This window comes from Vulpes lagopus, chromosome X (genome assembly GCF_018345385.1).
Source record: "Vulpes lagopus strain Blue_001 chromosome X, ASM1834538v1, whole genome shotgun sequence".
NCBI lineage: Eukaryota > Metazoa > Chordata > Mammalia > Carnivora > Canidae > Vulpes > Vulpes lagopus.
The window spans coordinates 65530998-65548147 of record NC_054848.1 but is presented as its reverse complement, the minus strand read 5'-3'; positions in this window follow the sequence as shown (position 1 = coordinate 65548147).

Below are 17150 nucleotides of genomic sequence, written 5' to 3'. Positions count from 1 at the left end.
TGTGCTCATCCTCTCTCTCTCTCATATCAATAAATCTTTTTTAAAAAAACATCAGTTTCTGCTTTAGTGCTTTAACATCTGCATATTTGTCAATAACTTCATCAAAATCTATTATTTCTAAACATTTGATAGATGGTATAGGTAGACTTTTTGATGTATCTTTGTTTATACTTGAAAGATGAATGGGGCACCTGGGTAGCTCAGTCTGTTAAGAGTCTGCCTTCGGTTCAGGTCATGATCCCAGAATCCTAGGATGGAGCCCAACATTGGGCTCCTTGCTCGGTAGGGAGCCTGCTTTTCCTTCTCCCTCTGTCTGCAGCTCCCCCTGGTTATGCACTCACTTTCTCTTTCTGTCAAATAAATAAAATCTTAAAAAGAAAAAAAGATGAATACTTTTTATTAATTTCAATATTAGTAAAGTTTATTTCACTTAAAACAACATATATACAAATAAGAAAAGTATTAAAATTGTGAATAAGTTTGGAAGAGAATTATAATTCTCTTTCACAATAGTTCCATGAATTACGATACTATCCCTGTGCTTGTTTATTCAGGATCAAATCCAGAAACATTCAAATTTTCCACAGTTGAAAATTTCAACACTGAAATATCTTCATCAGAAAATTATGTTTTTTAAACTACTATGTAAAAAATTCAGAAGTTCTTCTTCTATAGAAATCAGTGAAAAATGTCTGAATGAGAGGGAACTTTGACATCATTTGATCCATTGCTTTAGAAAAAGTGTCCAGTGCTTTCTGCAAACTGTCAAGGCATTCAATTCAGATAGTGCCCCTTTGGTTTCTTCTGGTAATGTCACAAAATAATCTTCTGTCATTTCTCCTGCTATCATTTTTTAAAATGTGATTATCTTTTCCATGTAATGACCATTTCCTTACATTGTATTGTTGCATAGTAAATTACTTTCTTCACATTTTCTGTACTACAAAGCTGTGGTCAACAAGACAGTGTGGTACTGGCACAAAAACAGACACATAGATCAATGGAACAGAATAGAGAATCCAGAAGTGGACCCCCAACTTTATGGTGAACTAATATTCGACAAAGGAGGAAAGACTATCCACTGGAAAAAAGTCTCTTCAATAAAGGGTGCTGGGAAAATTGGACATCCACATGCAGAAGAATGAAACTAGACCACTCTCTTGCACCATACACAAAGAGCAACTCAAAATGGATGAAAGATCTAAATGTGAGACAAGATTCCATCAAAATCCTAGAGGAGAACACAGGCAACTCCCTTTTTGAACTTGGCCACAGTAACTTCTTGCAAGATTGATACATGAAGGCAAGAGAAAGAAAAGCAAAAATGAACTATTGGGACTTCATCAAGATAAGAAGCTTTTGCATAGCAAAAGATACCGTCAAAAAAACTCAAAGACAACCTACAGAATGGGAGAAGATATTTGCAAATGATGTATCAAATAAAGGGCTAGTATCCAAGATCTATAAAGAACTTATGAAACTCAGCAGCAAAGAAACAAACAATCCAATCATGAAATGGGCAAAAGACATGAACAGAAATCTCACAGAGGAAGACATAGACATTGCCAACAAGCACATCAGGAAATGCTCCGCATCACTTGCCATCAGGGAAATACAAATCAAAACCACAATGAGATACCACCTCACACCAGTGAGAATGGGGAAAATTAACAAAGCAGGAAACCACAAATGTTGGAGAGGATGTGGAGAAAGGGGAAACCTCTTACACTGTCGGTGGGAATGTGAACTGGTGCAGCCACTCTGGAAAACTGTGTGGAGGTTCCTCAAAGAGTTAAAAATAGATCTGCCCTATGACCCAGCAATTGCAGTGCTGGGGATTTACCCCAAACATACAGATGCAATGAAACGCCGGGACACCTGCACCCCGATGTTTCTAGCAGCAATGTCCACAATAGCCAGACTGTGGAAGGAGCCTTGGTGTCCATCGAAAGATGAATGGATAAAGAAGATGTGGTATATGTATACAATGGAAGATTACTCAGGCATTAGAAACGACAAATACCCACCATTTGCTTCAACGTGGATGGAACTAGAGGTTATTATGCTGAGTGAAATAAGTCAATCGGAGAAGGACTAACATTATAAGGTCTCATTCATTTGGGGAATATAAAAATAGTGAAAGGGAATAAAGGGGAAAGGAAAAAAAATGAGTGGGCAATGTCAGAGAGGGAAACAGAACATGAGAGACTCCTAACTCTGGGAAACGAACTAGGGGTGGTGGAAGGGAAGGTGGGTGGGGGGTGGGGATGACTGGGTGATGGGCACTGAGGTGGGCACTTGACGGGATGAGCACTGGGTGTTATTCTATATGTTGGCAAATTGAACACCAATAAAAATTAAATTTATTTAAAAAATTAAAAATAAAACAGTAGTTTGTATATATTAAATGCTCAATAAACATTAGCTATCATTTTTAATTTTTAGGATGCAAAAAAAAATTGTTGAAAAAAGTTGAAGACAACACAAAGAAATGGAAGGGTATTTCATGTTCATTACATGGAATAATTAATATTTTAAAATATCCATGCTACCCAAAATGAACTGCATATTTAATGTAATCCCTATCAAAATACCAATAACATTTTTCACCTAACGAGAAAAATTAATATTAAAATTTGTATGCAACCACAAAAATTCCTAAATAGCCAAAGAAGTCTTGAGAAAGAATAATGCTGGAGGCGTTACAATCCCAGATTTCATTACAAGGCTTTAATATTAAAAATAGTATGGTACTGGCACATAAACAGACACATAAATCAATAGAACTGAATAGAAAACCCAGGAATAAATCCTAACTTATATGGTAAATCAATCTATGGCAAAAGAGACAAGAATACACAATGAAGAAAGGATAGTTTCTTCAGTAAATCATACTGGAAAAACTGGACATCTAAATGCAGAAGACTAAAACTCGGCCACTTTCTTACATCATACACAAAAATAAACTCAAAATAGATTAAAGACCTAAACGTGAGACCTAAATCATAGAACTCCTAAGAGAAAACATATGCAGTATTATCTTTGATTTTGACCTTAGCAACATTTTTCTAGATATTTCTCCTGAGTCAAGGGATACAAAAACTAAAACTAACTATTAGGACTACACCATAATATAAAGCATTTGCACAGCAAACCATCAGCAAAATGAAAATATAACCCAATAAATAGGAGAAGATGTCTGCAAATGATATATCCATTTAGGGGCTAATATCCAAAGTATTATTCAACATCATTAAAACAAATAATCAGATTCAAAAATGGGCAGAGGACTGGAACAGACCTTTTTCCAAAGATGACGTGTAGATGTCCAATAGATACATGAAAAGACGCTCAACATTACCAATCATCAGGGAAATGCAAATCAAACCACAATGAGTTATCACCTTACACCTGTCAGAATGGCTAAAATAAAAAACAAATTAAATAGGCAATGTCGGGAAGATGTGGAGAAAAAGAAACCCTAATGCACTGTTGGTGGGAATGCAAACTGGTGCAGCTCACTGTAGAAAAGCAATGTGACAATTCCTCAAAAAAATAAAAATAGAAATACCATATGATCTAACAATTCTAATACTGGGTATTTACCCAAAGAAAATGAAAACACTAAATAAAAAAGATATATCTACCCTCTTGTTTATCAGAGTATTATTTACATTAGTCAAGATAGGGAGGCAACCTGTGTCCATTGACAAATGAATGGATAAAAAAGCCAAAACTACAAGGAGAGTTCTGGTCCACAATGATGACATAGGAAGACCCTGAATTCACTTCCTCCATGGAACACACCAAATTACATATATTTTAGAACAGCTCCTCCTGAAGAACTGAGGGCAGACTGAACAATTTCTGCATGGCAAAAGATAAAACAGCAAAAGGGAACAGAAAGAGAAAAGGAAACATGATAACAAAGGAATCCCCCAACCATCCAACTCTGTGAACTGCAGTAAGGATAGTACTGAGGGACTGGGAACTGATTCCTCTGTCATTGGGCACAGAAACGAATCCTCGGTTTAAAAGAGCAACTAACATGTAAGAGAGACAACACTGGAATTCTGCCAAATGGCAGAGGAGTCATAGGAACCGAAGAACTGCAGGTTTATGTTCCCTCTCCACCTTAAAAGCACAGACCAGAGCAAAGTCCTGGATTCCATAACTGTCTTGCTGTCTCTGCAAGCCCTGGGTCTGCAAACCCATACCAGCACCTGTCACTCTAGGGCACAGAAAAACAAAAAGCTGCATCTTTTCTTCTTTTTTTTTCTCTTCTCTTCTGTTCTATTTTTTTTCTTTTCTTCCCCTTCTTTATTTTTTTGTAAAGCTGCAGCTTAAAACAGCAACCAGCATATAAAACAGCCAGCACTAGACCTTTAACAAATGCCTGGGGAACTGCTGAAATGTTCTATAGGTGGGAGAGGGTGATGAACAAGATCTACATGTTCCCCAAACTTGAAAGCACAGAACAACGTGCAGTCTGGAAATCCTGACTTATCACATTAGTGAGCCTCAGGCCCAATGCCCACACCAGCACTAGCTATCCCACCAAGGTAGCCACAAGGCAGTACACAGTAGAGCACCCCTGATTACTGCTCACTACAGCCCCAGCCTTTGTACTAAGGTGACACAGGCACAAAGCACTGTGGAAAACTCCAGGTGTACACCACTCTGACTTCAGATGGCTTGCTAGGGTACTCTCAGTGCAGAGTATTCAGGAAACTTTGTTAATGTCTGCTTCAGATCCATCTGTCCTCCCAGGATGCCACTTATGTGCGGAGCACCCTGGAAATCCCTGGCCCAAGGTGGCATTGGTTTCAGCCTCTCTACCAGCGTACCCCCTTTGTGCAGCACCACAGAATACAGAACACACCTGCTTCCCACACCAGTTTTGGTTTCAGTTGCCTGTCCAGGGCACCCACTGAGCTGAGTACCTTGGGACAAACAGGCTTGTACTCCATTCAGTTTCACCTGCTCTGACAGGGCACATTTTGTAGGAAGAGCCCAGGGACCACACTGCCCCAGGCCAATTTTAGCTTTAGCAGAATTGCCAGAGCACCATCTGCATGGAACACCACAGGAATTCCTGGCGTGTACCATGTCTCACCTGCATCCACCCTTGGTGGGCGCCCTATATGCACAGAGTTCTGGAACACCTGGTTTATATCCAATTCAGTGTCAGTTGTCCTGCCAAGGTGCCCTCTGTGTATGGAACCCTGGGTCCCCCTGGCTTGCACCCCATTTATTTTCAGCTAGCCTGCTAAAGCACCCTTAGTACAGAAAGCTCAGGGGTCTCTCAGCTTGCATAATACCTCAGCTCCAGCTGCACCCCCTACACAGAGTTCTCTAAGAAACCCCAGCTTGCACTCATTAACTTAACCCATTAACTTAACTCTTCTTTTTTTAAGATTTTATTTATTTATTCATGAGAGACATACACACACACACACACAGAGGCAGAGACACAGGCAAAGAGAGAAACAGGCTCCATGCAGGGATCCTGATGTGGGACTCGATCCTGGGACTCCAGGATCATGCCCTGGGCCGATGGCAGGTGCTTAACCACCGAGCGACCCAGGTGTCCCAACGTAACTCTTCTGACAGTGTGCCCACTCTGTAGAAACTCTCAGGACCCCAGCCCACAACAACCACAGCTCCAGCCAGCCAGCATAAATCACCAACCACACAAAATTTACATAGATGATCATACATTAGAGTATTCCTTCAAGTCTAGATGAAGTAGCTATTCTGTCTAAAGTCAAGCAAGATGAGCAGACAGGGGAATATTTTCTAAAAGAAAGAACAAAATTAAACCTCAGAAAATAATGAAATGAAATGGAGATAAGCAATATGCCTGATTAAGACTTTAAAGTAATGATTGTAAAAATACTCACTGACCTGGAGAGAAGAATGGAAAAACTCGGTAAGACCTTCAATAAAGAGATAAAAATGAACCAATGAGAGTTGAAGAGTACAATAACTGAAATTAAAAAAAAAACATACTGGAGGGAATCAACAGTAGACTAGCAGATGTAGAAGAATGTATCAGTAATCTAGAAGACAGGGTAATGGAAATCATGCAAGCTGAACAGCATAAAGAGAAAAAAAGTGAAGATAGTTTAAGTATCTCTTGGACAAGATAAAATGAACAAACATTTGCATTAGAGGGGTCCAGGAAAGGGAGAGAGAAAGAAAGAAGGGGGTAGAAAATTAACTTAAAGAAGTAATAAGTGAAAACTTCCTTCAGGAAGGAAAAAGACATCCAAGTTCAAGAAGCACAGGAAGTTCTTTTTCTTTTTTTAAGCACAGGAAGTTCTAAACAAGATGAACCTAAGAAAGTCTATACCATAATACATAATAATTACAGTTTCAAAGATTCAAAAGAGAAAAAGAATTTTAAAAACACCAAGAGAGAAACAAAAAGTTACATACAAGGGAAAACTTATAAGGCTATCACCTAATTTTTCAACAGAAGCTTCACAAGCCAGAAGGGAGTGCAATGATATATTCCAAGTACTAAAAAGAAAAAAAAAATCTACAAAAAATAATATTCTACCCAGCAGTTTATCATTCAGATTTGAAGGTGAAATAGAGTTGCCCAGACAAAAAAGAGTTTATCACCACTAAACTAGAGTTATGAGAAATAGTAAAGGGACTTCTTTCAGTAAAAAAGAAGTGGCCATAATTAGAGGTAAGAAAATTATGAATTAAAAGATGTAAAATATGATAGCATATACATAAGATGTTGAAGTGGGAGTAAAAAACCAAAAGTTCTTGTTTTAGAATGTGCTTGAACTTAAGTGACAATCAATTTAATATAGACTGCTATATACTTAGGACGTTGTATAAGAACCTCAAGATAACTACAAACTCAAATCCTATAATAGATACCCAGAAAATAAAGAAAAAGAAAGCCAAAAATAATGCTTCAGAAAATCATCAATCACAAAAAAGAAAAGCAAAAGAGAAGGGAACAGAAATTTAAAAAATAAAATCTACAAGACTATAAAGTATAAGAACTACAAAAATAATCAGAAAGCAAATAACAAAATGGCAAAAAGTACATACCTATCAATAACTAGTTTGAATGTAAAAGGCCTAGTGCTCCAATAAAAAAAATAGGGTGGTGGAATGGATAAAACAACAACAAAACAAAGAGCAAACAAACAAGATCTATCCATGTGCTGCCTATAAAGCATTCACTTCATACCTAAAGACACATACAGACTGAAGTGAAGGGGTAAAAAAAAATTTACCATGCAAACAGAAGCAAAAAAGCTTGAGTAATAATGTTTTTATCAGAAAAAAATACTTTATATTCCACGTATGAGTGAAACCATATGATGACTGTCCTTCTCTGATTGACTTACTTCACTAAGTATAATACCTTCCCATTCCATCCACGTTGAAGAAAAAATAAAATAACTTTTAAAACTAGACTTTAAAACAATGACTGTAACAAAAGACAAAAAAAAGGACAGTACATAATAATAAAGGGATCAATCCAACAAAAGGATATAACAACGGTAAATATCTACATACCCAACACTGGAGCAGTTAATTAAAGGACATAAAGAGAGAAATTGATGGTGATACAATAATAGAGGGGGAATTTAACATCCCACTTACATCAATGAATAGATCGTACAGGTAGAAAATTGATAAAGAAATGATGTCTTTGAATGCCACACTAGATCAGATGGATATAACACATATTCAGAAGATTTTGTCAAAAATGACAATATACAAATTATTTTCAACTGCACATGAAACATTCTCAAGAATACACCATGTTAGGCCACAAAACAAGCCTCAGCTAATTTAAGATTAAACTCATACCATGCTTCTTTTCTGGCCACAATGGTATGAAACTAGAAGTATATCACAAGGAAAAAAACTGGGGAAAAAAACCACAAACACATGGAGGGTAAACAACATATTACTAAACAACTAATGAGTTAACAAAGCAATCAAAGAAAAATTTAAAAATACATGGAAACTAATGAAAATGGAAACACAATGGTCCAAAATCTTCAGGATTCAACAAAACAATATCCAAGAGGTAAATATACAGATATACCTCAAGGAACATGAAAAACCTCAAATAACAAGTTAACCTATACTTAAAGAAACTAGAAAGAGAAGAAGCAAAGCCTGAGGTGAATAGAAGGAAGAAAATAATAAATATCTAAGCAGAAATAAATGGGACAGAGAAAAAAATAGAAACAAATCAATTATTTCTCTCCCTCTCTGTTTTTATGTTATTGTATTTTTCCTTCCCTTCTCCTATGTTCATCTCTCTTGTTTCTTAAATTTCACATGTAAGAGAAATCACATGGTATTTGTCTTTCTCTGCTGGAGGGAAAGCAGGTGGGGGATGGGTAATTGGGAGATGAGGATTAAGGAGGGGACTTGATGTAATGAGCACTGGATGTTATATGCAACTGATGAATCACTAAATTCTACCCTTGAAACTAACAATACTGTATAGGTTAACTAACTAGAATGTAAATAAAAATTTAAAAACAAAAAAAAAATAAAAATAAACCAAAACCTTGCTCTTTGAAAAAATAAACAGTTGATGAACCTTTAGCCAGACTCATTGAGAAAAAAGAGAAAAGGCTCAGATAAAATCAGAAACTAAAGAGAAGTAACAACTACCACCACAGAAATGCAAAGTGTCATAAGAGAATACTATGCAAAATTATATGCCAACAAATTGCACAACCTAGAACAATTGTAAAAATTCCTAGAAGCATACAATCTTCCAAAATTGAATTAGGAAGAAATAGAAAATCTGAACACATGTATTACTAGTGACAAAATTAAATCAATCATCAAAAAAACTACAAAAAGGGGATCCCCGGGTTGCTCAGAGGTTTAGAGCCTGCCTTAGGCCCAGGGTGTGGTCCTGGAGTCCTGGGATCAAGTCCCACATCAGGCTCCCTGCATGGAGCCTGCTTCTCCCTCTGCCTGTGTCTCTGCCTCTCTCTCTGTGTGTCTCTTATGAATAAATAAATAAAATCTTTAAAAAAAAACTACAAAAAAATAAAAGTCCAGGACCAGATGGATACTCAAATGAATACTACAAAACATTTGAAGAAGTTAAAACCTACTCCTCAAGCTATTCCAAAAAATAGAAGAGAAAGGAAAGCTTCCAAGAATATTCTACAAGGCTAACATTACTTTTATACCAAAACCAAAGACACCACACACACGCGCACACACACACACATGCACACACGCACAAACACACTACAGGCCAATAACCCTGATGAACATAGATGCAAAAATCCCCACCAAAATATTAGCAAACTGTATTCAAGAATACATTAAAATTATCAAGTGATATTTTTTTCTGGGAATACAATAATTATTCAATATTCACAAATCAATCAATGATATACACCACATCGAGAAAACAAAGCATAAAAATCATATAATCACCTCAATATATGCAGAGAAAGTATTTGACAAAATTCAACACCTACTCTTGATAAAAACTCTTGACAAAATGTCTTTAGAGGGAACATGCCTCAACATAATAAAGGACATATATGAAAAACTCATAGCTAACATCTTACTTAATGGAAAAAAAACTAATATTTCCTTTAAGATCAGGAACAAGAGAAAGATGTCCACTCTCTCCACTTTTGTTCAAAATAGTACTGGAAGTGGTAGGCATAGCAATCAGACAAGAAAAAGAAATTAGAGGGGTTCCTGGGCGGCTCAGTTGGTTTAGTGTCTGCTTTTGACTCAAGTCATGGTCCTAGGGTCCTGGGGTCCTGGGATTGAGCCCTACATCAGGCTCCCTGCAGGGAGCCTACTTCTTGTGCTATCCCTGCTTGCCACTCTCCCTTCTTGTTCTCTTTCTTTCTCTATGTCAAATAAATAAAATATTTTTTTAAAAAGTAATTAGAGACATCCATATTGGTGATGAAGTTAAACTGTTACTATTTCCAGATGACATCCCATATATGGAAAACTCCACCAAAAAAGTACTAGAAATAAATAATGAATTAAGTAAAGTTTCAAGATAAAAAACTAATACCCAGAAATCAGTAGTCAATACAGAAGTAGTGTTCAATAATGAAGTAACAAAAAGAGAAATTAAGAAAACAGCCCCATTTACAATTGCACCAAAAGAATAATATACTTAGGAATAAACATAACAAAAGTGATGAAAGACCTGTGCTCTGAAATCTATAAAACATTGAGGAAGGAAATCAAAAATGACACAATCAAAAAGCTATTTTATGCTCATAAATTAGAAGAATTAATGTTCTTGAAATGTCCATACTACCAAAGTAATCTGCATATTCAATGCAATCCCTATCAAAATACCAACAGAATTTTTCAAAGAAAATCACAAATAATACCAGAATTTTTGTGGAGTCACAGAAGTCCCTGAATAGCCTAAGTTTTCTTGAGAAAGAAGAATAAAGCTGAAAATATCACAAATCCAGATGTCAAGAAATACTACAAGGCAGTAGTCATCAAAATAGTATAGCACAAAGTAGACACATAGATCAATAAAACATAGAAAGCCTAGATATAAACTCACACTTACATAGTCAATTAATCTATGACAAAGGAAGCAAGAATATACAGTGGAAAAAAAGTCTCTTCAACCAATGGTGCTAGGAAAAATGGACAGCTACATGCAAATGAATGAAACTAGAGCACTTTCTTATACCTTACACAAAAATAAGCTCAAAATGGATTAAAGACCTAAATGTAACACCTGAAACCATAAAAATTCTAGAAGTGAATATGGACAGTAATTTATCTGACATCAATCATAACATTTTTCTATATATATTTCTTAAGGCAAGGGAAATAAAAATAAAACTGAAGTATTGTGACTACAGCAAAATAAAAAGCTTTCACAATTAAGGAGTCCATTAACAAAAAGGCCATATACTTATGGGAGAATATATTTGCAAATGATATATCTGATAGGGGGTTAATATTCAAAAATATATATGAGAATATATACAACTCAACACCATGAAAATAAACTGTTTTAAACATGGGTAAAGGAAAAAAATGGGGAGAGAACTTGAATAGACATTTTTCCACACATGAAAACAGATGGCCAACAGATGCATGAAAAGATGCTAAAAAAAATCAGAGAAAAGCAAATCAAATTCTCAATAAGATATGATCTTACAGCTCTTAGAAGGGGTAAAATAAAAAAGACAAGAAATAACAAGTATTGGGAAAATGTGTAAAAAAGGGAATCTTTGTACACTGTTGGTGGGAATATAAATTGGTACAGCCCCTATGGAAAACAGTATGGAGGCTCCTCAAAAAATTAAAAATAGGAAAAATACCATATGACCAAGTAATTCCACTACTGGCGGTTTACTCAAGGAAAATAAATACTAGTTAACAAAAGATCTATGTTTTTTTTTTTTATTATTTATGATAGTCACAGAGAGAGAGAGAGAGAGAGAGAGGCAGAGACATAGGCAGAGGGAGAAGCAGGCTCCATGCACTGGGAGCCCAATGTGGGATTCGATCCCCGGTCTCCAGGATCGTGCCCTGGGCCAAAGGCAGGCGCCAAACCACTGCGCCACCCAGAGATCCCAACAAAATATATATGTATGTCTATGTTTATTGCAGCATTATTTACAATAGTCAAGATATGGAAGGAAATTAAGAGGCATTGATAGATGAATGGGTAAGGAAGATGAGGTGTGTACACACAGACAGGAATATTACATAGCCATAAAAAGGATGCAATCATATCATTTGCAATGTGGATGGCCCCAGGTGGTATTATATTAAGTGAAGTAAGTCAGACACAGGAAGTCAAATGCCATATGATTTTATTCATATGTGGATTCTAAAAACCCACAAATGAATAAACAATAAGCAAAAAGCAGAATCAGAACTATATATATATATATATATATATATATATATATATATATATAGTGTATTCTATATAAATAGAATAAACTACTGATTGCCAGAGGAGAGAGGCCATTTCAAAACTTGCTTCATCAAAACAAGTAAGAGCACATAACTCTCTCAGTGAGAGAGAAAATACTAGAAACATGGAGGAACACCTGGGTGGTTCAGTGGATTGAGTGTCTGATTCTTGATTTCAGCTCAGGTCATGATCCCAGAGTTGTGAGATTAAGCCCTGTGTCAGGCTCCATGTGTAGAGCCTGCTTAAAATTCTCTCTCTCCTTCTTCCTCTGCCCCCCCCCATGCTTGCATGCTCTCTCTTTCTTAAAAAGAAAAAGAATGATGGAGGTAAACTAATCATATAAGTGACATATTGTCACATTGTTTTCATCAAAAGTGAGTCACTAGGTCCAATGCACATTCAAAGGAAGTGGAATAGACAAGGATTTGAATACCAGGAGGCAGAATCATTTGGGGCCATTTTATTTTTTGGGGGGGGGCATTTTATATAAAACATTTGTTTTAGAGAGAGAGCAGGAGGGAGGGGCAGAAGGAGAGGATAGGATGAGAGTCCCAAGCAGACTCCAAACTAAGCATAGAGCCTGATATGGGGCTCAATCTCACGACCCTGGCATCATGACCTAAGCTGAAACCAAGCCAGTCATTTAAACAACTGAGCCACCCAGGCACCCCTTGGGACCATTTTAGAAGTCTGGATGGATACCATAAAGATATCCATCTTCTATAAATTAGACATGGGTTATTATAATAGGGAAATAGTATCACAAATAATTACATGACTTCTAACCATTTAGAGAAGCATCTAGAAGGATTACTACCAGAATCTCTGATGTATTGGTCATATTAAAGAATTCTTAAACAGTGAGTAACTGGGATATAATTAACTAATCTACCAAATTAGTGGTTCCACAGGAGTCCCAAGTACTTGTATTTGGGGTGCTTCTATAGCCTCTTCCCTCTTCTTCAGTTTACAAATGTTCTGGGGAATTTTAAGGAAGGAGCAAATCATACAGGAAGCAAAGAAGTCTCGGGTCATGGATTGATCTGATTCCTACCGAGGTATTCACTGGATGTTGATGAAATTAGATCTTTAACTATTCCCTAGTTGTAGATGATCAATAGGTAGTTCTTGTTTAGTTCAATGTTGAAAATTCTGTAAGCCATAACTCACATGTCCTGGGAAGTCCAAAAATATCCCACATTGTAGGCTTTACCTATAGACACTCAGTTTTTCGTAGGTGGTGGAATTGCTTCTTTCTTGGAAAACTTCCCTGGAGTTATGTCCCAGATTCAGAGACTTGCTATGGAAATCATTATTCTTTCACACTACCTTTATGGCCTTCTTTTTCATTTAGTTTTTTTAAGCCTTACTAAGGTATACTTAATATACAGAAAATTACACACATTTAATTTACACATTTTTTAATTTTTTTTATTTATTTATGATAGTCACACATGGAGAGAGAGAGAGAAAGAGGCAGAGACATAGGCAGAGGGAGAAGCAGGCTCCATGCACCGGGAGCCCGACGTGGGATTTGATCCCGGGTCTCCAGGATCGCGCCCTGGGCCAAAGGCAGGCGCCAAACTGCTGCGCCTCCCGGGGATCCCCCAAATGGAATCACACAATATGTATTCTTTTGCATTTGACTTCTGTCAAATTTTATTTTACTATTTTATTTTACTTTTTAGAGAGAGAGAGAGAGAGAGAGAGAGCATGCCAGTGTGTGTGTGTGTGTGTGGTGGGAGGACAGAGGGAGAGAGAGAATCTTAAGCAGGCTCCATGCCTAGCTTGGAATCTCATGTGGGGCTCAATTTCATGACTGAGGTCATGACCTGAGCCAAAATCAAGAGTCAGATGCTTAACTGACTGAGCCACCCAGGCACTCCTGACTTCTGTTATGTTTTAAAATCTATTATACTTTGATGGACATTTAAGTTGTTCCTAGTTTTTGGATATTGTGAATAATATTGCTATAAACATTCTTGCACATGTCTTTGATGAACATAAGCTTATGATTCAGTTGGGTATTTCCTTAGCCTGAATTCTTTAGAAAACAGCCTGAGAAGTATAATATGTACTATTACTTCATTAGAGAGAACATTCACAAGGTGACTAAGTCTCAGAAGAAAGGAGATTTAACTCAAGACTGTGTTACTGAGCTGACTACCACTTGGAACCAACACAACTTATTGCTCAATCTCACAATCACTCTCATCTTTGAGGGGCTATATGGACTGTATCAGGATAATCTGGCAGTGGGAAGAAGGGAAAAATTATTTATCCATTGGTTCCTATCTCCTATTTACTAAGGATTCATGCAATGGAAGGTTACGTGCCCCCAAATTCCAGGCTGCACATGTATAGGTACTGGGTAGGTACATAATATTGTATGTCTCCATGCCAACAGAGGAACCTTAGGGTGCAAGGTGAGACAATTATAGCATGAGGCAAGGCACGATCAGATTGCTCCTTAGTGAATTCATTGACAGTCTATGTGTAGCTGTTTTTTGCTTTGGTAGCAGGTACATAAAAATTGGCCAAAGAACAGAAGACAGAAATGTAATTGTGGGAATAATTATACCAATTTACACTTTCACCAGTAGGGTTTGAAGGTCACAGTTACTCAACATCTTCATTAACAACTGGTATTGTCTTTTTCATTTTAGCCATACTGGTAGGTATAGTGGTATCTTATTCAAGTTTAACTTGCTTTTTCCATGATGTCTAATGAAATTGATCACATCACCATTTAATATTTCTTTTTATTTATTTATTCATGAGAGACACAGAAAGAGAGGCAGAGATATAGGCAGAGGGAGAAGCTGGCTTCATGCAGGGAGCCTGATGTGGGACTCAATCCTGGGACTCCATCTCCAAAAGCAGATGCTTAACTGCTGAGCTACCCAGGCATCTCACCATTTTGTATTTCAATTGGCCATTTGGATATTATCTTTCATGAAGTGCTTAAGTTTTTCCCCCCACTTTCTCTATTGTATTATCTATTTTTTCTCATTAATTTCTAGTTGTCTTTTACAAGAATTTATACAGGCACTTTGCCAGTTATATGTGTTAATATCTTCTCCCACATTGTGGCTTGAATTTTTATCATTGTATTGGTGTCAAAAATTGTTTAACCTTAAGTTGAGATACAATTTAAGAGACTGGAAGGGAAGATGGTGGTGGGGTAGGAGGACCCTCGGTTTGCCTTACCTCATGAATACAACTAGATAACTATCAAATCACCCCCAAATACTTACAAAATTGATGTAAAGGCTGACAGAACAAACTGTACAACTGAAAGTAGAGAAGAGGCTAAAATAGATAGGAAGAAAATAGATAGGAAGTACAGAGTCACAGGAGAGAAACAGATTGTGGCTGCAATGGGGAGGGAGCTGCAGTCACAGAGAAGGGTGAGAGATATACTAACGCAAGGGAGCATATGGAGAAAACAAAACTTCATAGCAATTGTCTTGGGAAGCTAGAGGGCCTGATTTAATGAGTTATTGCAACCAGTAAGACTTAAGGCAGAGAGTTTTATAGGTCAGTGAGCTTGATTCTGGGAAAGCTCCAAAGATGTTGGAACTGCTCTTGGAGAAAGGGCAGGGCAAGCATCCTGTGAATATACAATGTTGAAACATTGATCTGAAGAGTACCAGGGGCAAAATGGGGAGGTTGTTTGCTCATCTTGGAGGACGTCACAGAGAGGCAATATTCACAGAGAGATCTCTCTGAGAACAAAATTGAAAGGCACCATTTTCTTTCCTTGCCTCTCAGCACAAATAGAGCCACCTACTGAAACCTGCAAAGCAGCAACACTGGATACCTAACATGCTTACACTAAACCATGCCCTCACATATGCTGGTGGAAGTGCCCCTCCTAGTCATGCTAGCCTCAGTTCCAGCACAGAGGGCATCCTCACCCAGAAGTCTTGCCCAAACCCATGCCAATACTGCACCTCCCTGCCTGAGAAGTTTATAAGTCCTTTGTTCTGGTGGCAGGGTGCTAGATCTCATTTCATAAGCAGGCCAGAGCACACCTAGTTAAAACTCACCACATTCAGACACAGGACCAACACTGCCCTCAACAGGCAAAGAGGGCCTCTACAGATGAGTGCCTTGAAAAATAAAGTGGCTAGGACAGAACAGCAGAGCACATACAGAGATATTGGAGACACTCCTGGAAGCACCAGACCCTGGGGAACAGGGGAAACTACACTGCAGAGCACTACAGGACCCCTTCTTCACAAAGCCATTTACCTGAAGAACAGGAGATAGAGCTGATTTTCCTAACATGGGAGAAACATACACAAGGACTTAGACAAAATGAGAAGGCAGAGAAATTTGTCCCAAATGAAAGAAAGGGACAAGACCATGGACAGATATCTTAGTGAAACAGATATAAGTAATATGCCTGATAGAGAATTTAAAAAGCAATGATAAGTATACTCACTGGAATTGAGAAAAGTAGATGACATCAGTGAGATCATTAACAAAGAGATGAAGAATAACATAGCAGAGAGAAAAGGCACAATAAATGAAATGACAAACATAACTGGTAGGATGAGCAGCATGTTGGAAGAAATAGAGGAACAAATTAATGACCTACAAAACAGTGTAATGGAAAGTAGGCAAGCTGAACAAAAGAGAAAAAGGAATTATGCAAAATGAGAATAGATTTAGGGAACTCAGTGACTCCAACAAATGTAAAAACATTCATATTATAGGAGTCAAGGAAGAAGAGAGAAAAAATGAGGAAGATAATATATTTGAAAAAATAAGAGCTAAACTTCCCTAATCTGGGGAAGGAAAGTGACATCAAGATCCAGAAAGCACAGAGAACTCCCAGAAAAATCAATAAAAGCATATCCACACCAAGACATACTGTAATTAAAATGTCAAGATATAGTGACAAAGAAAAAATCTGGAGGAGGCAAGATAGTGGAAGAGTGGGGATCTTCATTTAATCTGGTCCCCTAAATTTAGATAGATAACTTATCAAACCATCCTGAACATCTATGAATTAAACCTGAGATGTAAGAAAATAATGGCCGGAACTCTACAAATAGAAACGTGACCACTCTTTGCAAGGTAGGAGTGTGGGGAGGAGAAACAGAGGGGATATATCAGAAGATAAATGGCAGGGAATAGGGAGACTTTGAAAGTTGGAAAGTGATACAGCCATGGAGCTCAAAATCAGGAC